Source organism: Hylobates moloch, unplaced genomic scaffold (assembly GCF_009828535.3).
Source record: "Hylobates moloch isolate HMO894 unplaced genomic scaffold, HMol_V3 SCAFFOLD_23, whole genome shotgun sequence".
NCBI classification, from domain to species: Eukaryota; Metazoa; Chordata; class Mammalia; order Primates; family Hylobatidae; genus Hylobates; species Hylobates moloch.
In genome coordinates this window covers 1,036,918-1,044,634 of record NW_026652298.1, presented here as the reverse complement: position 1 = coordinate 1,044,634, position 7,717 = coordinate 1,036,918, and the positions used below count along the sequence as shown (strand labels likewise).

Genomic DNA, 7,717 nt, shown 5'->3' with positions numbered 1-7,717 from the left:
CAGTGCCGTGCCCTCTCAAGGGAAGCCAGCATTCTTGGGCTTCCTTAGTGGAAACATGGCCTCCCAAACTTGAGAAGGTAAAGCCCTGAATTTAATGCATCTTGAATGTCCTGTTCAATCCCTGCCAGAAAATCTGATAGCAATAGTTACATTTTTGTAAGCATTCACATCAGGCGTGAAACTTTGACATGCGATGTGCTTTTTCTTATTTATTCCCTAAATTAATTCTAGAAGTAGATACAATTTTGATCCCATTTACAGTTATGGAAAATGGGGTTTAGAGATTATAATAATTTCTCATCTTTGGCCAGGTTTCCCTGAAATGGAAACAGAGGTGAGGATTCTGGGGCAAGTGCTTTATTAAGAAAGTGCTTCTGGGAGAAACCAGTAGGAAAATGAGAGAAGTGGGGCAGGGAGAAGAAACAGAGAATGAAAGGCAGAGAGATTGAGAAAATAAATGTTTCCAACCAGAATGAGGTCCATCACCGAGAAAATATTGACAGCTATTTATTTCACTAAGGTAAACACAGAAGCTTTTAAACTGCAGACTCTGTTGAATTCTGTAAAAATCAACTCTGCACTTTCATTGTCTATCCTGAAGTGGCACTAAAAAATAAGAACTCATCCCATGAGTTGGTTAACTACCCTCAATGCATCTGTAAATTGACTATTTAGATAACACTGTTTTGGAACAAAGAGATCTTTCTCAAGATCTTCCATGTTTTTAAAGTAAATACATATAATTTGAATAATTTAAGAGCTCCAGTGTCAGTCTTTAAAAAACATAAAAGCATAAGTAAAAATATTTGCAGATAGCCTCCAAAACAGTTTTTTCTTATAAACTTGTCTGTACCAGATTATTTATTTTGGGTTGTTTTGACTCAATTTTGTAGCCATGTTCTCTTTCTGTGATAGTCAGATTTTTGTTTTGTTTTGTTTTTTGTTTGTTTGTTTGTTTTTTGGTTTTTTGTTTGTTTGTTTTTACTCTATTTTTAAACGATGCAGCTTCAAGGTCTCAGTGTAGTCTTAGTCTATCAGCACGGAGAAGTTCTGGTGTGGAGGTTGTCCCTTACTGAACACAGTGATTGTTAAGGCTCATCCTGGGGCATGTAAATTCCTAGGTACTTCCCATTCTTTGTATTGAAAGGCAAAGGAGGCTTCTGAAGTCTGAGGACACGCCTGGGGAGGAAATGATATAGATGCTGGCAATTCAAGGGGAAGTTCAGTGAAGGAGGCCTGGGGTGATCAACATCCCCCTAAGTAGCCATGGAGCTAAAACGTAGCAAAGCCGAGATTTCAGCCAAGCTCTCTCTGTCTCTACAGCTCAGGGATTTTAACCACCATCCTGAATGTGAGCCAAAAGTGGTCTGGCACACGGACAATCAGGGTAATGGAGGGTCTGTGTATTGTGTCCATGAGGTGCTGCTGACAAACGTTAACGATAAGCATCCTAGAGTAGGGAAGGCTAGAGACAGAAAATAAAGTAGCCATGAATTATTTTGAGGGCTGTCAAGACCTTAGAAGCAGGAGTTGTTCTGAAGTACGTTGTTCCCAAGTACAGATTCTCACTCATAAGTGGGAGTTCAACAATGAGAACATATGGACACAGGGAGGGGAATGTTATGCACCAGGGCCTGTTGCGGGGTGGTGGAGTAGGAGAGGGATAGCATTAGGAGAAATACCTAATGTAGATGACGGGTTGATGGGTGCAGCAAACCACTATGGCACCTGTATACCTATATAAAAAACCTGCACATTCTGCACATATATCCCAAAACTTAAAGTATAATGATAAAAAAAAAAAAAAACTAAAAAAAAAGGATACAGGGAAATAAAATGAAGATTGCTAAAAGCAAGTGTTTTAGGGCAGTAAGACTTTTTCAGTTACTGAATCAACAGTTTCTTAAAAAAAGTGGCCATGCTTCACATTTTCAGTCTAGAATATACCTGTCAACAATGTCTGTTACATGGGAATTGAACTATGAGATAGACTTCTAAAGTCCTCTAATTTTCTAAAATGAGGACTTAGTTTGGAGGAGCCATTTGACTTGTTGCCTTGGCATTTCTAGACATAAATGTTACGGTATATTACAACTGTATCTTTTTTTTTTTTTTTTTTTTTTGAGACGGAGTCTCACTCTGTCACCCAGGCTGGAGTGCAGTGGCGCAATCTCCTCTCACTGCAAGCTCCACCTCCCGGGCTCACGCCATTCTCCTGCCTCAGCCTCCGGAGTAGCTGGGACTACAGCCGCCCACCACCACGCACGGAGAATTTTTTGTATTTTTAGTGGAGATGGGGTTTCACTGTGTTAGCCAGGATGGTCTCGATCTCCTGAATTCGTGATCCACTCGCCTCAGCCTCCCAAAGTGCTGGGATTACAGGCGTGAGCCACCGCGCCCGGCCCATATCCCGTTATTTTAATGCAGAAATCAAATGTACTGACTTCTAGTTGAAATGTAAAACTTAAAAAGAGTCAATTGCACTGTTTACTCCCCATCACCTTTCCCATCACATCTGTTCCTTTGTAATACGCAAATAAGCCAGGAGTCAAGATGACTGCTGCATTAGGGAACTGGGTATCTGCAAATGCCCTCTACATTGTGTAGAATAAATTTGGACATAATCGAAGCTACATCATTTAAAAATAGAGTTTAAAAAACTGACTATCACAGCAGAGAACATGGCTACAAAATTGAGTCAAAACAACCCAAAATAAATAATCAGGTACAGACAAGTTTAATAATTAATTATTCTTCTTAAGAAGAAACTGTTTTAGAGGCTATCTGCAAGTATTTTTACTTATGCTTTTACGTTTTTTAAAGACTGACACTGAAGGTCTTAAATTATTCAAATTCTATACATTTACTTTAAAAATATTAAAAATCTTGAGACAGATTTCTTTGTTCCAAAATAAAGTTAATCTAAATAGTCAATTAACAGGTACATTGAGGGTAGTTAACCAACTCATGGAATGAGTTCTTATTTTTTAGTGACACATCAGGATAGACAAGGAAAGCGTAGAGTTGATTTTTTACAGAATTCAACAGAGACTGCAGTTTAAAAGCTTCTATGATTTCCTTAATGAAAAAATAGTTGTCAATATTTTCTTGGTGATGGATCTGATTCTGGTTGGAGGCATTTATTTTCTCAATCTTTCTGCCATTCACTCTCTGTTTCTCTCTTGTTCTCTATGCTTCTTTCTCTCTTATCTGGCTTTCTAGATTACTTAAAGAAGAGAAACCCTCCTGTGAAAAGATATCAAATTTTCTATTCCCTGGCCAAAAACAAGGGTGCACAGTCAGATGAGGCAGTTAATATGAATAGAAATTCCCAAGAAGGTTGTTTTTTTTTCCTTCCCTAATAGAAATATGATACCTGTCAGCAAGTCCCCATTTAATAAATGGCAGCCTGGCTCATAGTAATATTCTTCTAGTTCTCATTGACAGGTAAGATTTTCTACATTTTGGTGAGTCATAGATTTACAATCAATTATCCTGGTTTGAATGTCCAGTGGAGAGCCATTTCTCTGTGTAGAGATGCTGCTGTTGCTTGATGTTGCAATAGAATCTCTTGGCATGCATTGGTGCATTATTGTGTCACCCTGCCTTCTTTCATTGCTCTGATGGAAAGACAATCTTCTTGCCTTTTACCTCCTCTTATCTATAAGGGTGGAAGGGGGTGAGCTATTACTACAGTTCATATATCACTGCACCATTCTACTAGCACAATTAAACTAGATTTGAGAAACAATCAGAACAATCGTTTTCTTCCAACCACCCTTGCCTCTAATAGCAGCATTTTGCTAATTGGCTCCTAGAATGTTCTTAACTTTATCCTAGCATATCGACCCTTAGGAAGGGAACTAATTATGTTTTCATGTTGCTTGCTTTACAGTGATGTATATACATCTTTGCTGATATTCCTGTTGTGGTCTGCAGACAGTGCTAGCTCTATTTTCCACTTTGTTTCCCCTTTGACTCATGAGCCACTGTCTCGAATTGGTGTGACTTCTCCATTCTCACCCTTTTATCACTTGGGACTTTCCCAGTTCATCTTTTCTTTCAGATCTTACCTATTTCTATGGATCTCTTTCTCAAGCTCCCTCCTCCATCTTGTCCATCTTGTTCAGTTCCACTTCCTTTCCTTTCCTTCTGCCAGTCTTATTTCAACTTCAATAACTTTAACTCACCTTTTGTGAGTATATTGTTTTTCCTTTGGGCTTTTAAGTTTTTTTTTTTTTTTTTCTGTAAGTTTATTCAATGCAAAATAATCCTCTCCAATTTTACTGAGGTGGTTGACCACGTCCACGACCAAATCTGCCTCTAAACTGGAATTCGGTTGTTGACCCAGCCCCAACCTGGGCTTTCTTGTAGGCACCAGGGGCACAGCACTCCATCTGCAGGTATCTCTGTCGGCTTGCCCTCTTGTGAGTCTTGCAGGTTGCTTACCCTCCACACCTTTAGGCCGAGGCCTGCCAGTCTCTGGATGGCTGCGCACAATCTCCGGGCGCAGGTGAAGGTAATCACAGAGATACTGGATACCCTCCTTGGTGAGGTGGCAGTAGAAATGTCTCCAGGCAAACTGTTCCTTCACGTAGCCTCGGGACTTCAGAGATTGCATGGCCTTCATGAGTGAACGTTGGGCATATTCTTGTTTGCCAGTTCCGGGTGCTTAGTCATGTGGACATCCTTCTTGGCCACCATGACTCCCTCCTTGAAAATGAGTTCATAAGTGGCAATCTGATTCTTCTTAGGCATCAACATCTCGGTGGCTGTAGAGTCTGGGGCCAGGGCTGGAAATAAATGTTGTTGTTGTTGTTGTTTAAATAAGTATTTATTATTTCAATGTTTCAAACATACAGCAAGTAGATTAAGGATATAACACTCTTGTGCATAACTACCTTAATATTATGAAATATTTTTTCTTGAAAATTTTGAAAGAATCAATTAAACATTACATATACATTTGTGAGCCTGTATTTTCCTCAATTTTATCCACTCCCTTTCTTCTATTCATGGAAGTAAGCACTATTATTAAATCAGGACTTATTTTCTCATATGCATTTGCTATATAGTTATGCATATATAAATTTTATGGTGCTTTTTGCAATTTTAAACTATATATAAAGTGTGTTATACCTAACTTTTTCCACTCCACATTATGTTTTTAGATTTATTCATGTTGACAGATATAGCAGTAATTCATTTGTTTTGACTGCTGAGAAATATTCCCTTGTGTGAATATATCATGATGTATTTATCTGTTTTCAAGTTAATAAAACTTTAAGTTATGTCTAATTTGTTGCTTTTATTGACAAGGCTGCAAAGAACTTTCTTGTGTATGCCTTTTTATGCACATGTAGATTTCTCCAAGGCTTTGGATGTGATTATCTTCATCTATACTAGTGTCATTTTGCTCTCTTCTGTGGCTGCACTGACTTATGCTTCTACTCTTGAAGTATAGTAGGGAACAGAGATGAGTGTGTGAGCACTTTGTCCTTTATGAGTTACTCCTATAATGTACATAAGCCAAGGAGGTAACATGGAAGGATGGACTTCAAGAGATAAGACAAATGGCTGAAGTTCTGCTATGGATAATTGTATGAGTAGTGTAACTAAAGGTATAGCCTAATTGTAAAAACAACTTTGAACACCAATGTTGGTAGGCATAAAATACAGTAGAGACCATACAACTGATGATAATTCCATTTACCAAGTCTTAAAGACTTGGTAAATAGAAAGCTGGAAGCTTCATGTTGGTCTTTGTGAGTTATACTATCCTCTTCCTCTAAGTATTTCTCCCTTTTGCAGACAGGCCTATGGCATATTTGCTTTTGCACCTTTTAACATCTTTCTACATCAATACAGACCTTGCCTAATTCTTTACACCTAGGACTTAATTTTATAAGTTCTGTCAAGACTTTTGGATTATAGAACTTCATATTATCTGGTTAAAATCAACAACAGTTTTTCCATTCAACAGATATGGAGCTCCTGATAAGTGCTACTTTTCTAGGCCCTAAAGATGTGTCAGTGAACAAAACAGAAAGCCTCCTGGCACACATAGAGCTTACAATTTAGTGGGGAGAAAAATACAAAGAGGGGAACACAATAATTTCAGATAGTGTGAAAGTGTGAAGCATATCAAGGAAATAAAACAGATCTGAGAATGTCTGGGACTGGTCTATGCACATCTTCCATATTCCAATGACATGGCATCAATTTACCAATCTTGTACACAGTGCAAGGTGCTAGAGAATAGAATCTTTATCTTTTGAACTTGATTTGAGATTACAACAGTATTACTCATATGAGGGATTTTGATGTCATCAGATTATCCTATGATGTAATTGTCACCAAGGTAGTTAAATATTTATTTAAGTAAAAGACAAACAATCTAGAAGTTGCAAAAAAGAAATTGTAAAAGCTTCAACACAGGAGAGTTCACATATCACACAAGAAAAGTAACCAGGACACAAGGTAGGCTATGTTGGCTAATGAATGAGAAGTGAACCCTTGAGAACTAAAGGAGCCTAGAAGAAAACATGTCACTTTGGGGTTGTGGAGAAAGAATTTCAGAAGAAGCTATGATTTAGGCTTGAAGAAGGATTGTTATTTGATATTGAGATTATAAACCTGGATAGGTGTGGCATTATACTTCTCTATAAAATTAATTCATTCACTCTGACAGCTTTTCTCTTCTTGCCCCAGATTCCATTCTGACTTAATTGAACTTCCAGTTAGCATCTGCTTATTAGGCCTGATCTCTTGCCTGGAAAGGTCTTCAACTGTTCTTTCCTTGTCTCTTCCTGGCCTTGTGGTTTCTTTGCTTCTATTATGGTGGGCGGATCTGGAATTCCTGTGTGCCCCAAATCACCTGCATGCTGCCAGGCGTGTCCTAAAATGGCCTTTCTCTTCCCTTCTGTTACTTGGCACAGCCACAATCAATGTGTAGAAAAGTACTCACACAAAGGAAAACAAAATCATAGTGATTTTCTCTGGCTTTGAAAACAATTCTCTTGGTAGCAATCTTCCTTTAGAGTTCTGTTTTCTATTCTCAATAGCGACCTTGACACATTTCCTTCCATTTCGTTGTTTGTTTGTTTAAAAGAATGCAGGAACAAAACAAAGGAACCAATATGTTTTATTGCATTGACAATTAAGAAGCACAGGTTCAAACGAAAGGTTAGTTTGGAAGACAGTTCGAGAAAAAATTAAAAAAAAAAAAAGAATGGATATGTTAGGAATTCCATAAAAAGGAAAACCAACCAAAGGAAACTATGAAACTAGAATACACAGAATTCTAAATAATAGCAACTGGAAAACATGGAGCCTAATTTAGTAGCATCTACAATTTTTCTAAAAATAACTCACAATGCCTTTCGGTATCAGATTATGTTTCAGGAACTTAATTTTTTTTTTAAAAAAACTGTTTTTATTTACTCAACATATTTATGACCTTTAAGCAACACAGTAATCATTGCAAACCAGAGGATGAACTGAATTTCCGCCTTTGAACTTCTGACTTGTGGTCTAGAATACAGACAGACATTCAGACAAACCATCACTGGAATATGATCCTTAACTGAGGCAGCTCAGCTAGGGATCATAGGGGGCAGCTGGGAGGGAGTACAGTGAAATGGAACCTGCATGTATCCTCTCTGGGGAATAACACCCTATTCCTAGGGTTGCTTCAGAAGATTTTGGCATCTTTTCG

At 38.0% G+C, this 7,717-nt stretch overlaps 1 pseudogene; it reads right to left on the bottom strand.

Moving 5' to 3' along the window:
• Positions 1-4,283: 4,283 nt before the first annotated feature.
• On the bottom strand, positions 4,284-4,764 carry LOC116462622 (small ribosomal subunit protein eS10-like; annotated as a pseudogene).
• Positions 4,765-7,717: the final 2,953 nt, after the last annotated feature.